General features: G+C 36.2%; 1 protein-coding gene, 1 long non-coding RNA gene and 1 pseudogene across 2 annotated transcripts in view; all 3 read left to right on the forward strand.

The window, feature by feature from the left end:
• LOC116109318 (mitochondrial Rho GTPase 1-like) overlaps nt 1-24318 on the forward strand; it is a 77553-nt gene that overhangs the window by 22161 nt on the left and 31074 nt on the right. The gene's annotated exons all lie outside the window — the stretch shown is intronic.
• On the forward strand, nt 1106-9792 carry LOC116109338 (annotated as a pseudogene).
• Nucleotides 22818-23948, forward strand: LOC116109349. Its single transcript, XR_004124755.1, has 3 exons — nt 22818-22902; nt 23007-23447; nt 23889-23948. It is a non-coding gene; the product is annotated as an uncharacterized LOC116109349 (long non-coding RNA).

The raw sequence follows: 24318 nt of genomic DNA on the forward strand, positions 1-24318 counted from the left end.
ACCTTATGGGGTCTAAAAATAATTAAAAAAAATAGGGTAATATTTCTGAAATAATATGCCAAACATTATTTGAAGAATTGGATTGGGAATATGGGCAGAAATAATAAGCCAAACATGCCCTAAAATTTCATCCACTATTTTCAAATTTTGTAGTTATTTACCTACAAATATTCGATTTATTAAAAAAAAAAACAGAAAATTTTAGATATTATTAAAGAATTTTTTATTTTAAAGTGGAACCAAATAAGGAAGAATTATATATTCTTATAAATATAGAATATATTATTCAACGAAAATTTTATTTTGAGGAGAACCTTCTCCAATGAACCAAAAATTTGATTACATAATATTTAAGAGATATAAATGGTCATGTATCTTAAAATTGAGGGGAGTCTGAATTCTACAAGAGCATCAATTTTTATTGATGATATATATTTCCACACAAGCAAATGTTGTTGGAGTCAGAATACTCAACATATAATGACATAGATGACTTGTGCTTAACGTGAAAACTCTCTCCTAACGTACTTGTGCCATTGGAGTTAGACGTTATGATGCAAACTTTACATCGTAATAACACATTCAAGGATCGTTCATCAAGATACTTACTATTCTAATTAAGTGATTTGTCATTTTATTACGTGAATTTGATGTGTAAATGAAGAGTTGAAACATGAAATGATATATTAATACTACAAAAGGTATTCATTAAATATCTTATTTCACTTAATTTGCTTATTCTTACTTAATATATATATAAAAGATGTAACATTGTACCTATAACCATTATTGAATTGCTATCCTTACACGTTTTGTCTATGGAAAAGGCAGCCATTCATGGTAAATTTAATATGGTAATGAAATTATCTATAAATTTCTTTTTTAATTACTTGACAAGTAGTGCTAAAATCTGAAATCCATAGCCAAGGCCAACAACCGCGCGTGAGAATAACCATTACATCCCTTCTTCCAAAGAGGACAAGTTGCCAGCATCAACGTGCAGCCATGCACGCAGGATCCTTTCATTTCATATTCATCAACCTATAAACTATAAACAAACGTTCCTTTAGCAAGAATCCTTCAAAGACGTGAAAAACAACTCAATTCCATTCAAAGATATGGCTTCATCTTCCTCCTCTAAACCCGCGAATTTCAACCAAAAACTCTTCATCATCTCCCTCTTCCTCATCTCCTTCTCCCTCCTCATCATCGTCTTCTCCTTCAAGCCCCAAACAACTCATTCCCGACTCTCCCTCACTTCAAACCGAGCCTCTCCCCCTCACAAACAAGCCCAAATGCTCGAACTCATTCAGGAACACGTCGCCGGTCAAAAAATAAAAGTTGGTTTAGTCAATGTAAATAATTATATACATGACGTCCATGGAACGTCCGCTGAAACCGTTCATATACATTTCGATCGTGTTCCCGATGATAAAAGATGGGGTGACTTTTTCCCGGAATGGATTGATGAAGATCACAAGTGGCACGCGCCGTCGTGCCCGGAATTCCGATGCCAAGGCTGGAAGAGTAGGACCTTGACGTGATAGTGGCGAGAGTTCCATGCGGAAGAGGAGACGAGAAGGAGGGGATTAGGGATGTGTTTAGGTTACAGGTTAATCTCGTGGTGGCAAATCTTGCGATGGGAGTGGGCGGGTGAACCCGGATTCTGATCGGACGTGTACGTTGTGTTTGTGGGGTCTGTGGACCTATGATTGAGATATTTAGATGTGATGATATGGTGATGCATGTAGGGGATACTGGGTTTACAAGCCGGATTATGAGAGATTAAAACAAAAAGTTATATGCTGTGGGTCATGCCAAATCTCTCCTGGATATGCAGAAACCGGTGAGTTTTAGTTCAATTTTTACTGAATTTTAATCTGTTTAATTAGTGTTTTAATTACCTACTATAATTATCTAGTTATTAGATTTCTACCTGAAAGGTTTAGTTTGGTTACCTAACATGGAAGAAAAAATTTTGTTGCCTGATAGACCCCCTGTCAATTTAGTCTATAGGTCAAAGGGCAGCATTAAGAGTAAAGGCACTAAGGGGAAAGGGGCGTGAGGGGATGGTTACAGCAAAGGAAAGTAGGGTGAAGTTGTTACAGTTTGTTGCGGGATTCTCATGCATGTGGATGGGTAGAATAAAAGTTGTTAGGGAAGGGTAGTAATGAAGTAATTGGGTATAAATAACTAGGGTGTGATAAGGGAGGTATCAAGTGAATCATATAGGTTTGTGGGAGGTCCCAGCTCCTCGAATTGCTGGAAGTGGACTGAAACACTTTTCTTGCTACTGTTATTTTCTTTCTATTTCAATATTAATCTTCAGTTAATCTTTTGAGCTTTACTTTCATACAGTTATTGTGTGTGTGTGTTGGAATTGAGTTATTTGAGCAGGTGGTTCCATCAAATTGGTATCAGAGCCTGGTTGGGTAATGGTAAAGTCCAAAATGGAGAATAGAATGGAAAATGTGGAAAAGGAGATGAGGAATGTAAAGGAAGACATGGGTATAATGAAAACTGATTTGGGTAGTGTTAAGGAATACTTAACAGAGATGAGAGAATTGATGAGACTAAGGGAAGAAAGGGAGGAAAAACGTCACCTGGAGAAAATGTCAGAAACTCCAGAAAATCAAAATTCCAGCAGGGATAAGGAAGGTGAATGAAATCAGAATGGGAAAGATGATAAAAGATTCCGCAAGCTCGAACAACCCATTTTTAACGGGGATGATCCGTTTGGCTGGACTTTCAAGGCCGACAGATTTTTCGCCATTAATTGTTATGAAGAAAAGGAGATGGTGGAGGCAGCAGCCATGTGCATGGAAGGAAGAGCCCTTAACTGGTATCAATGGTTGGAATCCAGAAAACCAGCCCAGAGCTGGAAGGAATTTAAGGTGGCCCTCATTGACAGGTTTAGACCATCATTTCAGGGTACAGCCTATGAGGCATTGGTAGCACTCAGGCAGACTGCGACGATAACAAAATACCGTGAAGAATTTGAAGCTCACACAGCTCCGTTTGAAGGAAATAGGAGAAGAGATGTTGATGGGAATTTTTATCAATGGTTTAAAAGAAGAAATCAGGGCTGAGTTGCGCATTATACAGGCTAAGGACTTGAGTGAAGTGATGGAGCAGGCCCATCGGGTTGAAGAAAAAAACTGGGTATTAGAGAGAAACAGGCCCAAGTTGACTAGAGCCCAAAACAGTAAGTGGGAAGGTTATTCATGGGTCACACCAAGTCCAGAAAATGGGTGACCCAATTCATGGTTCAACGCAAACAAAAACCCACCCAATTCATGGTTCAACGCAAACAAAAACCTAGGTGAAAGCCTCCTAACGTCAACGAGATCCAGCGACAGAAGAGAAACACCTCCATCGACGGCAACTTCAAGCTCCAGAGGCGAGAACTTTCGTTGACTATCAGAAGCAGATATCCAGCTAAGAAGAGAGAAGGGACTTTGCTTTAGGTGTGACGAAAATTCAACCCTAACCACCGATGTAAGAGCAGATCTCTGCAGATCCTGTTAGCGTGGGAAGAAGAAAATCCAGAGAAGCGAGAAATAGTTCTAGACGATGATGAAGAGCCAAACACTGAAGGTAATCCTTTGGCACTATCCATGAATTCTATCGTGGGAATCTCATCTGACAAAACTCTCAAAATAAAAGGGAAGATTGAAGGAGTGGGAGTGATTGTTTTGGTTGACAGTGGGGCATCCCACAATTTTATTTCTCTCGAATTGGTGCACAAAATGGGTTTGCAAATTGAAACAGGGAAAAAGTTTGGAGTAATGGTGGGTAACGGTGTCACAGTGAGAGGAGAAGGAGTTTGTAAGGCAGTACCATTGGAAGTTCAAGGTGTCAAGGTGTTAGGATTACATAGGATTTCTTTCCTTTCGACTTGGGAGGTGCGGATGTGGTCTTAGGGGTGACTTGGTTGAGCTCCTTGGGTGATGTCTGTGCAAACTGGAAATACCTAACAATGAAATTCGAATGGGAAGGCAGAAGGGTTAACTTACAGGGAGACCCATCCTTGGTGAAGACGGAGGTATCTCTGAGGGCCATTTTAAAATCACTCCAGTACTCGGGAGAACGTTTTTTAGTCGAATTCTGTTCTATGGAAGGAGAGCCAGAATCAGATGAGGAGCCTACAGATCCTAGGATTGTGTCATTATTGGAAGGGTGTAACCAAATGTTCGACCAACCTACTAAACTACCCCCATACCGTCAGCATGACCATGCCATAGTCCTGAAGGCAGAAGCTCGACCACCTAATATACGCCCTTATAGATATCCCTATTTCTAGAAAAATGAAATTGAAAAAATGGTGGGAGAGATGTTGGTAGCATGAATCATCCAACCTAGCACTAGTCCCTTTGCTAGCCCAGTTTTATTAGTCAAAAAAAAAAAAAAAAAAAGATGGGAGCTGGAGGTTTTGCGTGGATTATAGAGCACTCAATGAGATAACTATCCCCAATAAATTCCCCATACCCACCATCGAGGAGTTGTTGGATGAATTAGCTGGGGCTGTGTTTTTTTCAAAGATTGATCTATGATCGGGTTACCATCAGAATAGAGTGAAGGAGGAGGATATTAATAAAACTGCTTTCCGAACTCATGACAGCCATTACGAGTTCTTAGTAATGCCATTTGGTTTAACCAACGCGCCATCAACCTTTCAAGCACTGATAAATACCATTTTTAAGCCGGTTTTGAGGAAATTTGTGTTGGTTTTCTTCGATGACATTTTGATTTACAGTCCTGATCTTGATTCTCATGTGTTCCATCTTGAACAGGCTCTTAAAATTCTACAGGACAACCAGCTGGTAATGAATAGGAAGAAGTGTCTATTCGGTCAGCAGAAGCTGGACTACCTTGGCCACATAATTTCAGCACAGGGAGTGGAAGCATATCCATGTAAAATTGAGGCAATGATTGACTGGCATGTGCCGACCAATATAAAGGGGTTACGGGGTTTTTTAGGTCTCACTGGGTATTACAGGAGGTTCGTCAAGGGATATGGAAGTATTACACAGCCACTTACTGAATTGCTAAAAAAGGACGCATTCCGTTGGAGTGAGGGAGCTCAAAAGGCATTTAACAAACTCAAGGAAGTCATGACTACAGTTCCCGTACTTGCCATCCCAAATTTTACACTTCCTTTTGAAATTCACACGGACGCTTCAGGTCACGGAATGGGTGCAGTCCTGGTCCAGCAGTCCAGACCTATAGCGTATCTAAGCAAGGCCTTCTCACCACAAGCACAACATAAGTCCGTATACGAACGGGAACTAATGGCAATTGTCTTGGCAGTGCATAAGTGGAGTCCATACTTATTGGGCAATCGATTCACCATTAGGACTGACCAAAGGAGTCTACAATTTCTCACGGACTAGGGAATAAAAACTTCGGAACAACAAAAATGGCTGTCTAAACTAATGGGATACTCCTTCAACATTCACTACTGGCCGGGTAAAACAAACACAGTGGCAGATGCCTTATCACGACGAGGGGAAAAACCAGAATTAAGTACTATTTCAGTCATTCAGTTTACAGAATATGATGAGTTAGCCACAGAAGCACAATAAGATCCCAAGTTACAACCTATCATTCAAGATCTCCTCTTTGATCCCAATAGCTGCCCACACTACAGACTTAGGCAGGGGTGTTTCCTGTATAAAAACAGAGTTGTCCTACCAAAAAACTCCAGGTTTATAGCTAAACTTTTGGCAGAATTCCATTCCAGCCCAGGTGGGGGACATTTGGGGTTTTTCAGAACATACAAACGGGTGTCCAACATTGTGTATTGGGAAGGGATAAGGCAAGATATTCAAGAGTTTGTAAAGGCTTGCACTGTTTGCCAAATCAATAAATATTCAGCCCTCAAGCCAGCTGGACTGTTGCAACCCTTACCAATTCCGGAGCAAGTTTTTGACGATTTGACGATGGATTTTATTGGTGGTTTACCACGAGCAAAAGGTTTTGATAGTATTCTTGTGGTGGTTGATCGGCTCACTAAATACGCCCACTTCATCCTCTTGTCTCACCCATTTAATGCAAAAGAGGTTTCTATGATATTCATGAGGGAAATTGTTAGGCTTCATGGGTTCCCTAAGTCCATCGTGTCAGACCGAGATCGACTCTTTATGAGCCAATTTTGGCAGGAAATTTTCAGGGCAGCAGGGACCTCTCTCAAGTTCAGTTCTGCATACCACCCCCAAACAGATGGCCAAACGGAAGTGCCCAGCCTAAACAGTGGCCAAATTGGCTCTCTTGGGCAGAGTTTTGGTACAACACAACTTACCATCGTTCCACAAAAATGACACCGTTTAAAGCCCTCTACGGTAGAGATCCCCCACTCCTTCTCAAGATGACCGATTATCCTTCCTCAGTGGAAGATGTGAACCAGCAGCTCAACCACCACAATGGCATTATTACTGAACTTAAACACCACTTGGAATCTGCTCAGGGACACATGAAAGCGCAGGCTGATAAACATCGCCGAGACATCAATTTTACTCCAGGGGATTCGGTTTACCTAAAACTACAGCCCTACAGGTTCCGATCATTGGCTAGGAAATTGAATGAGAAACTCAGCCCGCGTTTCTATGGCCCATTCAAAGTGTTAGACAAAATTGGTCTGACTGCTTACAAACTGGATCTGCCCCCTACTGCCCGTATTCATCCGGTGTTCCATGTATCCCAACTCAAAGCCAGCATACATACCTCTGTCCCAGTCCAGCCACTTCCCCATTTTCTCACTGAAGAGATGGAACTACAGGTTCAACCCCAAGCAGTCCTGGCAACACAATCTCTACTTGATGGTACCAAAGAGGTCCTCATTCAATGGTAGAATCTGCCCCCCTTTGAAGCTACCTGGGAGTCCTTCGACGTCATCAACACACAATTCTCTCAATTCTACCTTGAGGACAAGGTGGCTCTCCTGGGGGGGGGGTTGGTGGTGATATTGATAGACCCCCTGTCAATTTAGTATATAGGTCAAAGGGCAGCATTAAGAGTAAAGGCACTAAGGGGAAAGGGGCGTGAGGGTGGATGGTTACAGCAAAGGAAAAGTATGGGTGAAGTTGTTACAGTTTGTTACGGGATTCTCATGCATGTGGATGGGTAGAATAAAAGTTGTTAGGGAAGGGTAGTATATGAAATAATTGGGTATAAATAACTGGGGTGTGATAAGGGAGGTATCAAGTTGAATCATATAGGTTTTGTGGGAGGTCTCCAGCTCCTCGAATTGCTGGAAGTGGACTGGAATCACTTTTCTTGCTACTGTTATTTTCTTTCTATTTCAATATTAATCTTCAGTTTAATTCTTTTGAGCTTTACTTTCATACAGTTCTTTTGTGTGTGTGTTGGAATTGAGTTATTTGAGCAGGTGGTTCCATCATTGCCATATATAGATACAATTGTCCTAGGGTTTGAATTGTAAGATCGAGTACTTGTTCTTATTTAATTTAGAGTAAACATTTTCCCACCCAAGGTTTGCTTTAATGACATTTTCTCAACCCAAAAAATTTTAAAATACCGTTTTTTCACCCAAAGTTAATATTCAATTACTACCTAAAGTCGATTTCGACAACGAAAATTCTCTCTGTAACCACCATTTGAACCTCCAATCTCCTTTCGACAAAAACCCTCTTACTCTGACACCTAATTTCTGGCAGATTGTCGGCTACTATAAGATTAGGGTTTCCTATTCTTAGTTGATTTCCGGCATCAAATATTCAGTCGGTCACTACTATTCTATCCATCGGCCTCCACTCCACAAAATTCTTTTTACCTCAACTCCTGGTAACTTGCCGAACGCTGACTAAGAAAGTGAAGTGTATTTTGAGTATTAACGGAATATAAACGTTGGGTGAGAAAGTAGTATTTTGAAACTTTTTGGGTGGGAAAATGTCATTAAGGCATACCTTGGGTGGGAAAAAGTCCTTTACTCTTTCATTTAAATTAATAAGTAGTAACTTACCAGTAAATATGATTAATTAAGGGTCTTTTAACTTCTAATTAAAACCTTGTTTAATAACAATTAAGTTTTTCTTAATTTTTGCATTAATTAGTTCCGAATTTTAGTAAGTTTTGTTTTCCATTAAGGTTTAATAAATGTTATACAATTTCTTCAATCTATGCTTTCAATTTTGATTCTTAAAATGGATTATATATATGTATAATAAGCTTGGTGAATTAATGCAAAATATCTGTATATATCATTCATGAATCAGCATCTTATCTACAAATTTGTCAAGCAATTTATTAATAAATTATTATATAACTTAAGTTGGTTGCCATCATATATAATTACGTCAGAATTGATTCGGTACGTAACCTCCATATTAGAGACAAGAATATTCATTATTTGTCTGATTAAAGACTATGACATCTTTCATTAGAGAACTGCATAGTTTTTTTTTGTTTTATTTTTTATTTTTTTGTGTGTGGAAATAGTAAAAATGTATATATACATTATACGAGAGAAATATCCTAAAAGAAGGTCAAAACCGATCAAAACGGAAATGCCCATTATTTTGGAAACGCAAGACCAAAAGAAGGGCACAACCGCTATACAAAAGAGGGGGGCACAGACGCCCTGAGGAGCACGGAGGGTCTACAAAACAAACGAAGCAAAATTAGTCTGGTAGGCGCCAGATAACTCTAAACTGAAGAAGAATGTCATTACTGCACTTTCACAGCAAAATTGCTTATATCTAATAGTCTGTTCGATTTAAAAATGATTTAAAGCCATGAACGCTCTAATTAATCTCGTCATGTTTACGTTGGGAGGTGATGCTTTTCCATACGTTTTTTCAGTTTGATTTTACTGTTGTTTCTTCGAGTTGCAGGAAAAGAGGAATGGAGATATTTCTTGCAAACAAAATTGAATTACACCGCACACTATGAAATAGAAGCCTATGTAACAGTTCTTCATTCCTCAGAAGGTTATGTTTGTGGAGCAATCGCTTTGGCTCAAAGCATAATCCAAAGCAACACTAAAAGAGACCTTGTTCTTCTTCATGATAAATCTTTAAGTGACAAATCTATACGTGGACTTCGAGCTGCCGGATGGAAGACGAAGCTAATTTCGCGTATTCGCAGCCCGTTTTCCGTAAAAGACTCATACAATGAATGGAACTACAGCAAGCTTCGTGTATGGCAACTCATTGAATATGAGAAAGTAATTTTTATCGACGCTGATCTTCTTGTCTTACGGAACATCGATAAGTTCTTCTTTTACCCGTAGTTATCAGCTGCAGGAAACGACGGGTCGTTGTTCAACTCAGGGATTATGGTGATCGAGCCATCTTTGTGCATGTTCGAGAAGTTAATGGTGAAGAGCTTCAAAGTGGCTTCATATAACGGAGGGGATCAAGGTTTTCTCAATGAAATTTTCACGTGGTGGCATAGATTGCCTTCGAAGATTAATCATCTCAAGGTGTTTAGTACTCTTGATAATAAGGATGGCAACAACGATGAACATCGAATCCCGGAAAATCTTTATGCGATTCATTATCTGGGATTGAAGCCATGGTTGTGTTACAAGGATTATGATTGTAATTGGGATATATTGGATCACCATATATTTGCGAGTGATTCAGCTCACAAGAAATGGTGGAGAGTTTATGATGCCATGCCGAAGAAGTTGCAGAAATTCTGTGGGTTAACAAAGCACATGAATTCGAGGATTAAGAAGTGGAGAGGGATAGCTAGAAATTCAAGTTTGATTAATGGACATTGGAAGATTAGAATAAGAGATCCTAGACAATACCATCTTGTTCAATAATTGAAGCAATACCATTAATTTCTATGGTATGACGATGCTAATTTTGAGTTAAAATTTGAAGATTTAATTTTGAGCCATAATTACTTTATTTTTCTAATATTTTTATTTTATTAATATATATTATATTATATTGATGTTGTCATATGCATCATAAAATTATATCGATTGCGAACCAAAACCCCTCCAAGTTAGGATCTAGTAGTCCAGGATACCTCTAATTGTAATAGATATTAAACCATGTAAAGACAATAGGGGTAATTCAATTGTATTTGTAAAGGTGAAGAAAGAATTTACTCCAAATTCAATCTTCTTTGTCTAGAAAATATTGTTTCAAAATTAAATTTGATTAATAGTTATTAGTTTGAGGGGGGTACTTACAAGTATTTGAAAAGTCAGGTCCTTGAAATTGAGCCAGTAACTCAGGGTGAGTGAATTCTTTCTCTCATCAAATTAATCCAGGGAAGTGATAATTACAAGAATTGGTGCTTAATGATAAGGTATATTGTATTGGCAAGTGGCCACGTGTCATCACTTCATAGGTTTGGTCTACCTCTCGTTAGACAAAATTTCTCGGGCTTGGGCTTGGGCTGTTAATGATCCAGTTATGATTATTTGACCCATTAGATGTGGATACTTGCCAACCTTTCATGGCCCGTGGGCCTATTTTCGGTTTGTGAGGAATCTCGAGTCTAGGTTGTCTCAAGTCCAATTTATTAAAGGTTGATGTTAACTTGGGTCTTTCTTTAATCCGTCAATTAGCATTTGTTAAATAGGTGTTAGGTACATAGTCTTTGAAAATTATGTAGTCAGCTCCAGTTAATTAATTTAAACTTAGTCTTTTCTCTGGTCTTTCAACTTGTGTTTTTTTAAATAGGAAATATGTGAATAAGCCAAGGAAGCAGGTGACAACTTGTGTGTATAGGTCTGTTGGTTCACATTACTGTAGTCTTTATTCAATCATTAAATTGAGAAGATGAACTTGTTTATATATAACACATAGTAAGGCAAATAATGGAAGCAGAAGAGAAAACGTATTATCTTGTGGGCTGTGACAGTATTCGAGAGAAGGATCTCGGGATCAGGAAACTGCTGCTCTCAACTACGCAATTATGTTTTCATTTCTTGCCAACATATTCAGGTTCTGATTAATTCGCTTATTTATGTTCTTAATTTGTTTTATGATAATTAATTAGTAGGATTTTTTTTTTTCCTTCACCAAGAGGTTTAGAATGGATGAAATATAGGGTATTATACTGTAGAAAATTATTAGGCTGTATTATTCCTTTTTTCCTTGTTATATATATATATATAAAACAAATTATTAAGACTAATTAACTAAAGAAATTAATAAGAAGAACAATTGAACAAATTCACTTCGATATATATTTAAGAATTTATAGAAGCATTTATTTCTTGCAGATGGTTGGCATCTATTTAATTAGCTATTAGTCTTCTTGGAATTAACGTGTTGAATAATAAAAATATCATGAGCAGAAAAGTATGTCAAATATATATATAGAGTGGACGTATCGAGAAGAGAGGGAGTGAGATACCATAAGTTTAAAATATGTATTTGACAGGAGGAGCTCTGGTGCTATCTGACTACTTATTAATTTTTGGCCAAAATATTCAGGTTCAAATGCATAAATTACATGGAATGAATATTCATTTCATTATGAATATCAAGGTATATGTTTACAAAGAAAACGTACAAAATTTGTTCTATATTTCTATACTTCCTAACTCTGAGAATAGTTTAAGGTATTACAGGATTTAGATATTAAATCAAATCTTGTTGTAAAGTTGTCATTTCACTTGAAAAATGCATAAACTAGTAAGTAGTTACTCAACATTAAATTTGTCTACTATTAATTTTTTTTTTTTTTTCTTTTAAATCGTTATTCATTTCAAGTAAGGACACACAAGAAACCCACTCCATCCAGTCCATTAGAATCACTCTCTCTCATATTTTATGGGTTGAGTTTATCTTTATTGTTAACTATTATTTTCTGTTTGTCATTCAGAATGATGAGCTTGGAGATAAGTGATTCCATTGAAAATAAGGAACACTCGGTGTCTGAGCCTATTGCTAGTGAGTGTTGTATTTACCGGGTTCCTTTTGATATTCGTAGATTAAGACCAGATGATTACACTCCTCGATTAATTTCAATTGGTCCACTTCACCATGGTAAAGGAGAATTAGCTGATATGGAAAATAAGAAAGAAAGACATAAGAAATACTTTCTTGACCGAACAAGTAAGAAGAAACTTGATGAAATTTCAACCTTCATCAAGAACAACGAACAAAAAATTCGTCATTCTTATTCAGAAATATCTAAGCTTAACAGTATTGATTACAGATTGATGATTCTATATGATGCCATCTTCATCATAGAGTTCTTCTTAAGGGCTCAAAGTGATGGTGGAAAGGATTTAGTGCTAGTTATAGGCACACAAGCAGCTACTTTACGCTCGGATCTGCAACTAGCAGAAAATCAACTTCCGTACTTTGTCCTCGAGGGAATATACGAGAAGTACTTAGCAATGGCTGGCTCTGATGTACCTACCTTCATGGAACTTTGTTGTTCTTTTTTTAGACAAGATGTTGATTTCAAATTAAATCCGTTAGCCCCCGAGGAGAAGGTTAAACATTTTACAGATTGGAGAAGAAGTACTATACTGAAAGGACACCCAGAAGAACAGCTAAAAGGATATAGAGCTGATATACCTTGTGCAATGAAGTTGCATGAGTCAGGGGTGAAGTTTAAGAGTGTTAAAAGAGAATGCAAACTCAAGGTAACATTTGAAAAGAGAAAGCATAGAATCCCATGCTTTAATCTACATGAGTTGCAAATACCACGTTTCGAAGTGAATTCATATACCGAACGTTTACTTAGGAACATTTTAGCTTTTGAGCAGTGTCATTATCCATCGGATACTCGGTTTTTCAATTATATACTTTTTTTGGACTATCTTATTGATACTGAAAAGGATGTGGATTTGCTTGTGGGAAAGGGAGTTATCAACAATCATTTGGGCAGCAATACTTCAGTAGCAAATCTGTTTAACAACGTTTGCAGAACGATGACAAGAGGAAACTCCTCCTACTTCCCTAAGATTTGCAAGGAACTGAGAGACCATTATAACAATCCTTGGAACGGAGTGAAGGCAACTCTGAAAAGAGTATATTTCCCCAATATCTGGAGGGGCACAGGAACTATTGCAGCAGTTATACTCCTGATTCTCACTCTCACACAGACTATATTTTCTATCTTGCAGGTCGTCTAATGTATTAGAATCGTTGTCTCCTTGTAGTGTATTTTCAATTTTTTTTATTTGAAGCTTTGTCATCCTAATAATGTATGTTTGCTATGTATTGCTCAAGACGCACTGTATTATATCCATCATTTCTAATAATTTTCTTTCATTTTCGTGGAAAACAAACACCATCAAGAAAATGTCTTGTCCGAATCTCACTGAAGGTTTCCAATTCTTCATAACTCAAAGAGTCCAAATCAGAGGATAAATACTCTGCTTCAATTTCTAATCCATCTCCTCAATGTACTTAAAAGTTAAAATGAAACAAATGGCTGACACTCTCACCGCTGCTGGTACACTTGTCATTGATGATGAACTATATTAATGTACATAAATGGTGGTCTGGGCATTAAAAATATGTGACTGTGGTAGCTAATCTCAAATTTAGCTAGATGAGATTCTATTACATAGCAAGAGACTCATTTTATGTTACAGACTCAACAGTTTCACATTGAAAAGCATAGTGCTTAATTAACGTCAGCTCATGGTAACTTCTCTGCCGATTTTGCTGCTAAGACCTCTGGTCTTAATTTGGATATCAGTTTTAAAATTCACGAAGAGCTTCATTTCAAGCTCAATTTCGTGGTCATGGCAGAGTTTCTGATACAAATACTGGTTGGCAGGCGAAAATCAGTAAGTTATTTATGAAGTAAAGTTGGAAAATCAGGTTGCCGACAAGGACTTAGTGAAGATATCTTCAATTTGTTCTATTCTAGTTCAAAAAGAAGCTGAATTAAAGCTCATAATAGGAGCAAAATATGAGGTATATAGGTTCTTTAACTTGAATAGTGGGGTTGTAATATGGGCAAGAAAGGAATCACAATCACTCCCTCGTATCTTTCAGTTGAGTCCGTAACATGGAGTGATCCTTTTTTTTTTTTAAAATTATATTGAAGTTTGTGTACAAATTTACTCGGAATTCATCTTTCACTAATTGGCTCTTCATTCTCCAATGGTTAGAATGCCGAGCTCATTAGTGCACCATTCCAATGGCTGTCAACGACGACCAATGATGGTGGTTGGCGGCTAACAATGACTTAGGATAGATAAAGGTGATTTTGTTAGAACTTAAACTTTTATCCGATTGAAGTGTTTTAGTAAACAAAAATGCTATATCCACCGAAAAGTTACACCGAAACACGTAGAAGCCGCCACGTTGGACCGATTGAAAACAGACATAAATGGACGACCGTCCAAATTAGCAGGACGGGCATCCATTCGATATAATATGGACGCCCGTCCTGCTAATTTGGACGGCCGTCCATCTATATGGACTGGCCGTCCTTAAATGATGGACGACCGTCCCCAGTTTGTAAAATTTTTTTATTATTAATTTTTTTTTAAAATATAATGTAAATATGGACGGCCATCCCTAGTATATGGACTGGCGTCCATCTACTAGGGACGACTGTCCAAACTACATGGACGCCAGTCCATCTACTAGGGACGACCGTCCAAAGTATTCTACATTGGACGGCCGTCCAAAATACATGGACTGGCGTCCATATTTGTTAAAATTTTTTTTTTTAATTAATAATAACGAATGGCTTGTCTAATACGCTTCATTTTTAAGCGCCAAATTTTTTTCTTCTCTTCTCCTTCGTCTCCGTCATTTGTTTTTCTTCTGTTCTTCGTCTGCTCCATTTGGTTTTCTTAGCTTCTCCTTCTTGCGTGTTGTGATTCCTTGACACCGGTTGCTTCCTCAACAGCCAAGCACCAATAGCAATATCTCGTCCAAGCACCATCACAATCTCTTTGTTCTACAGAGATAACCTTGAAACAAAGTAAATATCAAAACTGCTAAAGCTAGGATTTGTTTGTTAAGGTAAAGATTTTTGACTTATTTTATATTCTATTTTAGATTGAATATATGTTTGAATGGATTGAATACATGTTTGCTAGATAATATTTGTTGGTGACAGTTGTGAACTAGATTCGTGAACGCAAAAACTGGTATTAGTTGTGCATGAATAACTGAATATGGAAAAGTCTAGTTTGCCTCGTTTCAATGATGTTGAGTAAATGTTTTAGAAACTTTTTTAAATATGGGTATTGTATTGTTTATTATGATGCGTTTACATTCTAATTTTATTTATTATAAACCATTGAATCAGGAAAATGAATGATGAATTAGAAGATACGGGATGTGCAGGGAAGAAGTGGAGCCTCATATTGGATGGTGTTTGATTCGGTTGATAGTTTGGTGAAGTATTACAGAAGGTATGGGAATAAAAGTTTTGAAGCTGATACGTACGTCAAAGAAAGGAGATGAGGGGGAGATGAGATATGTGACGTGGCGTGTTCTTGTTCTGGGAAGGAGAGAAGTAAATGCAGAAATACCTTAAAAAAACAACCTGTTGCAAAAACAGATTGTAAGAGTCGAATTATGCAGCTTTGAATGGTGATACAAATGGAAATTAATCAGTTGTGCTTGAACATAACCATGATCTTACAATCCGACGAAAAGAAGATATTTCAAAGTAAACCGAACGATCCAGCCTTTTGTGAAAAGGAGGCTTGAAGTTAATGATCAGCTGGGATTAGACTGTGTAAAAATTTTCAGTCATGTTCAGTCGAGGCAGGAGGTGCAGAGAATTTGTCATTTCTACAAAAAAATTGTAGGAATTACATTGAAAAATTAGAAGGCTACGACTTGGAGTTGGAGATGCTTCGGCAGTGCTAGAGTATTTTATAAATGCAAAAGGAGAATTCCAATTTCTGGTACATGATTGATGTAGATGAAGAGAGTCGATTGAAGAATATGCTATGGGTTATGCTAGACGTAGGGCCGCATATAAAGATTTTGGTGATGTTGTGACCTTCGACACAACATGTCTGACGAAATAGTATGATATGCCATTTGTGACTTTTGGGGTTGATCATCATGGACATTCGACATTGTTAGGTGTGGGTTATTTCACATGAGGACACAGAGACATTTGTATGGCTTTTTCGTTCTTGGTGAATGCATGGATGTTGCTCCTAATGGAATTATCACTGATCAAGATAAGGCCATGCAAAATGCAATTGAGATTGTTTTCCCTGGTACAAGACATAGGTGGTGTTTGGGCATATATGAAGAACTGCCTGAGAAGTTAAGAGGGTATAACGAATATGAAACTATAAAGTTTACGTTAGAAAATATGTGTATGATTCGTTGGCATGTGAAGAGTTCGAAGAACGGTGGAACAAATTCATTGATGTGTATAACCTTCATGAGAAGAATGGTTATCTGGATTGTATGAAGAAAGAGTACGTGGGTGCCTGCATTCTTAAAGATACATTCTGGGCAGGTATGTCTACTACCCAACTAGTGAAAGTATGCATGCATTTTTCGATGGATATGTAAATTCCAAACAACATTGAAACATTTGTGGAACAATATGATAATGCATTGCGAGATAAAGTGGAAAAGGAGAGGGAGGCTGTTTTAGATCTTCAAGTCTTGGATACCATGCATAACGAATTACCCCATTGAGAAACAATTTCAAAATGCATACACAACTGCAAATTTAAAGAGTTTCAAAGAGATTGCGGGGTAGATTTATTGTGAATTATCTTTCTGAAAAAGTTTGATTCGTATGAGGAGTATCAGGTTTTAGAAGATTTTTGGTTTGGAGATAGTAATCGGCTTGTTCCCTTTCTGGTTTACTTTGAAGAAATTTCATGTGATATCACTGCAATTGTCATTTGTTTGAGTTCAAAGGATTTTATGCAGACATGCCATTATTGTGTTGATTCATAAAGGGTTTCACACATTCCAGATAAGTACATTCTACGGGCGTTGGGGAAAAACATAAAAAGATGTCATATGAAAATCAAGGTAAGTTAAATAGGTGGAGCACAAACGTTGAAGGACAGCATTTTGAGAAGTTCTATCTAATGTTGACAGTAGCTGATAGGCATCAAACAATGAGGAAGCTGTAACATGTTGATGGAATGATTACTGGAGTGAAAAATCAGTTGGAGCAGAAGGAAAGTGAGGGAGGGTTTGGTAGTAAAGAGGGGGACAATCCTCAGAAAGAGGAGAATAGTCTAATTAATAGTCTACGGGTAGCTCGCAGCAAAGGTCGCCCTCCATGCAAAAGAAACAATCGAGGTTGACAAAATTGTACGTAGAGCTAAAAATAAAAAACTGCGAAAACAAAGACTTGGTATGAGTTATACACCCATTCTGACATGATATTTGTTTTTTAAAGATTATTTAGTATTGAAGTTTATTATAATATTTCTTGATTATTAATGTGTTATGCTACTTTATAGGGAAAGAATCATCAGCAGAGCGAGACAACATTGCTGAAACTATATTGGGACTCAGTGTTGTCAAATGATTTGTTCACGCAGGTATGTGTTATGTATGTTGGATAATTGTAAAAACCTTGAGTTTTCTATAACACGTGCTAAATTGTGGTTATTAAACATTGACAGTTGTCCACTAGTCCGGTTCGAATCTCGAAGCAAATAGTAACTTATGTCCTGGACAGGAAGATGTAAATGGTGAACATGTTCCGTTGGAGAGATTTGATATCGTTAACCGTTGGAGCATTGTTGCATTTGTATTCGTAGAAATTATTCGCGTTGTGGTTAATTTCTGACGAATGCAGTTGAGCTATATGCTGAATCAGTTGTTTTGTTTTTATTTTTTGTTGCTGATTGGGTAGAGTAGACGTGTGGTTGTAGGTGTTGAATTCTATAATAATAGAAATGTATATATTATCCTTATTCGGAATTTTTCAGTATATATTATCGTTATATTCATTTCAGATTATTCTACATTCATTTCAGATTTAGGGTATTGATATTTCTTTTGGTATCAGTTGTTTTGTTTTTATTATTTCTGTTGCTGGTTGAGTAAGAGTACACTGTTGATTGTAGGGTGTTGAATTCATAGTAATAACGTAAATGTATATATTATCCTTATTCTGGATGTTTTCAGTAATATTATCGTCACATTTTATTTCAGATTATTCTACATTTCATTTCAGATTATACTATGGCACATATTCTTCGTACATAACATTTATACTAAGAATAACAGTCATATGAAATTGGAGAAGTTCAGCTAATTGAGAATATATTGTAAAATCAAACTTTATTAATTACATATTTCTATACATACAGTTCAGTATTTGAACTACCAATAATTACAATTAACATCATAGTCTGTGCCCCAATTAACTACACAAATGTTGAGAAGACAGAGATTATTCAGTAGTTCTTCATCCTAGTGTAGGGGGTGGAGGCTGACTGGAGGAGGACGAGGCTGGTGACAATTTCTTCTCATGTTGGATATTTCGTCATGCGTTCCCCAAGGATGTCAACCGTTTCTTCTATTCTTGATGCGAACGAGTTGAAATCACTTTGCAACTGATCTTGTTGTTCTTGCATTTTCCTCTCAATACGTGAAAACTCTCTTCTTGAAACCTTTCGATCCTATCAATTCTGCTTACTATTTCGTCTAAGGTTTGAGAAGACATTTGTTCTACATTCTGAGAAGATCCAGGTTCCATACTCGTTCTTCTTCTTTTCCGCACATAGACTCGTCCTTCATTTTCCCCTTCGGAATAGGGACACCTCCCTGCACCGTTGCCCTTCCTCAATTCATCCCTAATCAACAACCATTCTCCTGACCCATTCTTTTTAATCAAACCCATTTAGACATGTGACATTCCCCAACAAATTATTTGCAGAAAACGTTATCTTATTGGCTTCATCTAAAGGGGTGATCTAAAACCCAACTCTGACATATAGGGTAACATTAATCATCCCCCATAAATGTCACATTTTTCTACTTTATCTCTCCCAACTTTTTAATCAATAACTGAGCTGAATTTCCTTGCTTCCCTGTTACTGCTGCTTCCATCAACAATAAATCCTTCACTGTCACATTCCCATTTGTCTCTTTCCTGCCATTAAATGTGAATGTCAGAAATCTGTGAAAAACTCTCATGGCAGGATTTCTTAACTTCGTAGATTTACACCGTGGATGATAAACCCCTATTCCAGAAACATCCGTCCAAGCTTGTTTGGAATCCCACGTTTTGGGTACGCTATCCAAACCTTCAAAATCAATCCCTATCCAGTTTGCTAAGTCCTGTGGCCTCACTACACAATTCTGATTCTTTAATCTAAAGAACATTGTATACGGCGATAAATCATCAGTACTTGTCTCTGATGTTTATAATATACAAAAGCTCCATTGGTTAGTTTCAACAACTCATGATAAATCAAAAGATCCCTGCCCTTCACTGATTGCATATAGCAGTTTCTTCTAAAACACCCAAAACAGAACACTTCTATTTGTCAATCACACAAACCATTCCCACCAAATTGACTGGATTTCTCTTTATCAAATCAACTCCATTCAACACAAATGTAAATCCAACACATTCATCCAACATAAAAAAAATAAAAAATAGAAAAACGGAAGTACCTAATTACCGCGGCTGATTTGTTTTTTTGAGATGAGGAGGACGATGAACCAGAGCGCGCAGATGGGATGAAGAACCCGATGAACCAGAGCGTGGATGGAAGAAAGAAGAAGAAGACCGCTGCCCCTTTTTTTTCAAACGCTTTCTCAAAAAGTTTTAAGCAAAAAGTTTTAAATAAACCTAAAACTTTTTTAATTCTAATTTTTGATTTTAAAAGTTTTAAATAAACCTAAAACTTTTTTAGTTCTTTTTTTTTATTTTAATTAGAGGTGGGACGATAGTCCATTCCTTAGGGACGACCGTCCCTTAAGTATGGACGGCTTGGACTGCCATCCCTTAATTATGGACGGTCGTCCAAAATTAAAGGACGGGCGTCTATTAACATATGAACGCCCGTCCAATGTTTATGGACGTCCCTAATTTTTTTTAATATTTTTAATATTTATTTAGCAATGGACGGGTGTCCTCTAAATCAGGACACTCGTCCGTAGTAAATGGACCCCCGTTCATAAAATATGGACAGGGGTCCATATGAGTGAATGGTCGTCCATATGTTATGGACGGCCGTTCATTAGATAAAATTTAATAACGCCAAAACACGTTGGATGGTTGAGTCAGCACACACGTCAGCCGGTACAAAATTTCAGTGTAAAAACACCGGTGTCTGTAGCATTGCTGTTTAGTAAAATATCAATTGTAGGGGTTAAAATAATTAATTAAAAATAATAATATATTAATATTTAGAAAGGAAGACAATTTAGTAATTTACATAACATATTCACCAATTTAATCATCTCAATCAAATATATCAATATAATATACGTATCAATTTAGTCTAATCTAATCAAATTTTTTCTGTAATCTTTAAGATAATTTATATTTTTATTAATATAATATTCTCAATAAGATAAAACGCAATTTAAGACACCTTTTTTAACTTTTCTCTTTTCCAAACAAACATTAGACGATGTCGGTGAGCATGATCAATTGTCAATATGATTGTGTAATATTATTGTTTGTGTCTTCTGAAATATATAAGCCATGTCTTTCGAGCGGAGGGTGAAGCCGGAAGGAACCATGTGCCATGCCACTGTAATAAAAATTTTAAGATAATAGTTAAAGGTAATAGCATTATTGATGTAGAAAATTAATTAAAAATCTTTTAAAAATTATTGGTCACATGTCGTTTTTCTTGTTTTGATCAATGGCTTCCACCTATTGACTTGAGGAGGTGTACGTGTTTGAATTTTTCTTGCTAATTAGCCCCACACTCACCAATATCAATATCATCATCTAACTGCTTCTATTTTGAAGACATCTGTACTATAATTAATGGTTCTCGGATTCTGAGGCCTCTCTTTAAGAGTATATTATAAGTATCATATATGGTGTTAAAATATATGCAAACAGCACTCAAACAACGAGATTATTGAAAAGAAAAGTTGCCTGGGTTGAGTAAGTGGTACAAATGATACGCTGTCGTTTTTGCTTACTAATAAAAGAGGTGACTACTGTTATACACAATAAAACAAAACAAAAGATAACAGAGGCGTTAGTTGGAATTCTCTCGCCCATGGTTTGGTCTTCCCGGCAAAACAAACTACTGTGCAAAGTAAAGACTCTTTGAACAGCAGAGCAGAGATCTGACGAATGAAATTGTTTAATTTTGTGTTTCTTTGTGTAAAAATGAACGGCTGGGATAACTAATCACATGTATTACCACTTGTAGCTATAAAATGAAATTGCTCTAATAAAATCAGTAAGTGATGAAAACACTCTAAAAAATTCTGCCTCATATTCTTTTCTTTTCCTCTCAATATATTCTAGTTTTTCTTTGTGTTCGTTATCAAATTGTGTTAATATATGACGTTTTCTTGCTAATCAGCCCCACACTTTCAATATCATATAATAAAATAATAAACCTCTCCCATTATGGTCTGATAAACCCTTTATTTTTTAGGATTAGTAGTATCTAAAGGGTTTTGAGTTTTAATTGTAAAAGACGTATCTATCAATAATTTATAAAATTATCTTAATTCATTAGGTTTGTAGAGTGTTCTGTGTCCCTGAAGATTATACATGACTCTAATGTGAACTTAAATATCTTAATTACTTAAAAATAATAATAATAAAATAAATGTGTCAATATAATTTTTTATATATAATATCTTCAAAAGTAAAGATTCACATATATATACGAATTGCAAATATCCTGATGAAACAAACCTTTACGTTAAAAAGTTAAAAATAAAAGTTAAAAATTAAAAAAAACCTAACGCTGCGTTTGGTTGGAGATAATGTTGAATTACTGAGGCAATGCCATTTTATATTATTTAATTATCACATTTGATTGTCAAGTAATATAAGATTCTGGTAATCTTTAAAAATCGATAATAGTTACTGTTGGTAATATTGGAGGTAATCTGATTAGCTTCATTTTTTTAGGTATTGTAAGATTACATGGTAATTTTATTTTTGTTACAATTTTACCCATTATTAATAAATTTTTTGGATGATACTGCCCTTGTTTTAAAATCAATTAACATTAATCTACCATTACAATTTTACCCTTGTCTAATGTCTAATTAAGTTTTTAGACAACAATGCCCTATATTTAAAAAAAAATTGCAGTCCACCACTGCCACCCAACCACCACCATTAGCAGCTAGCCAACGGCCATATCGACAGCTCCTGACGATTTCTAATGACTTTCGACGATTCTTGGTGGCAGAAGGCGGTGACTGGCGGCCGGTAGCGGTTTGGTGTGGGTGGGGTGATTTTGTTACAAATTAAAGATTTATATAAGCTATGGTATTTTAGAGAAATCTGAAATGTTGGGGGTTAAAAAAAATTATTTAAAAAATGATAATAAAAATAATAGTATATTAATATTTAAAGATGATGACAATTTAATAATTTAAATAATATACTTACCAATTTATTTTTCCTAACCAAATATATTAATATAACATATCCACCAATTTATTCCAACTAACCAAACACATTTCCTTACAGATTCTCAATAATCTTCAAGATAATCTAACTTTTCATTAATATAATATTTTTAATAATCCAACATTTTCTAAACCAAATACACCCTAAAAGTTTTTAACCTTAGGATACACGTTGAATAAGAGTTATTTATTTATTTTTATTAAAACTAATATGTAAAAGGCTTCCGTTTTTTACTATGGAGGTGTTTCACTGTTTCTTGACTTGAGGTCATTCTTCGTGTATAAATATCATAGCCCTCTTTTCTTTGAGAGTATTTCAGCTTAAGTTTCCTCTCCACACTCCACTTACAACTTTCTTACCAAATTTTCCTTTTCGGGTATTGCTTCCCAACCTCAGGTACCCAAAGAGGTAACTCTTTCAACCTGTTTTTTTTTTTTTTTTCCCTTCTCTGGTTGGGTTTTATTTTCACATTATTTTCAGATAATTTCTCTTTCTGTCTCTTTTTTAGTTAGCATCCGAGTGAAGATATCTGCAATTTGTTCTATTCTAGTTCAAAAAGAAGCTGAATTGAAGCTCATGATTAAAGCAAAAGATGAGGTATATATGCTTAACTTGACTAGTGGGGTTGTAATATGGGCAAGAAAGGAATCATAATCACTCACTTGTAACTTTCAGTTAAGTGTTTAACAAGCTTTCATCATAAATCGTTGGATTAGCATTTTACAAATAGGCAACAAAGCACATGATAAAGCAAAAGATCAGGTATATGTGCTTAGCTTGATAAGTGGGATTGTAACATGCAGAGGAAACGAATCACATTATCAAGGCCATGTATATAATATACACATTCTAAGGGAAGTGGAAGAGAAAACACATTATCAATAAACAAAGAGAGATGGGAGAGATTCACCATAAGTAACTCATCCCTGCAGCTGTGAGCTGTGGATAAATTAGTAAGTAGTTACTCAACATTATATTTTGTCTGCTATTATTATTATTATTATTATTATTATTATTTTTGTTTTTTTAGAATTATTTTAGGATTATAAACAAAAAGAAGCCCTTAATTAGCATCCGAGTGATGTGGCTATGAGAGATTGTGTAGTATGTTATATGAGTAAATATTTGTAATATAAGAGAAACTAATGCGTGCATATAAGTTAGGAACTCAAGGCAATTTTAAGTAAATAAGCTCATACACAAAACTAGACTTAACTTCTCAAATCTGCATAGAAGATAGAGGAAACACATGATATCAAGGTGATGAACAAGAATATATAGAAATTTGAAGAGTCAAAGATACCAACCATAAGTATTATTAACACATCCCAGTCTAGAATTAGAGAGGAGGAACTTTACTTATAAATTTTTTTTTTTTTTTTTTTTTTTTTTAGGAATATGGGTTTGGAGATGAGTAGTACTGCCGCCAGTAAAGATGAGGACCAGAGCAAAGATTTACTAATTGATATCATTGAAGAAAACTTATCAAATCCTGAGCCCGCTCTTGAGTGTTATATTTGTAGGGTTCCTAAAAGCATTCGCTGAATAAATGAAGAAGCCTACACTCCTCAGTTAGTTTCAATAGGTCCTCTTCACCATGATAAAGAAGAATTAGCTTTCATGGAAAGACAGAAAATAAGGTATATGGAAAGTTTTCTCAAGCGAATAGCAGTTGAGAAATGTGACGAACTTTTAAGCTTCATAGAAAACCACAAACAACGAATTCATAATTGTTATGCAGAGATCATTAAAATGGAGAGTGATGCGATTATAACCATGATTCAACATGATGCTATCTTCATCCTCGAGCTTTTTCTAAGGAGT

This window comes from Pistacia vera, unplaced genomic scaffold (assembly GCF_008641045.1).
Source record: "Pistacia vera cultivar Batoury unplaced genomic scaffold, PisVer_v2 Contig578, whole genome shotgun sequence".
Taxonomy (NCBI): Eukaryota; Viridiplantae; Streptophyta; class Magnoliopsida; order Sapindales; family Anacardiaceae; genus Pistacia; species Pistacia vera.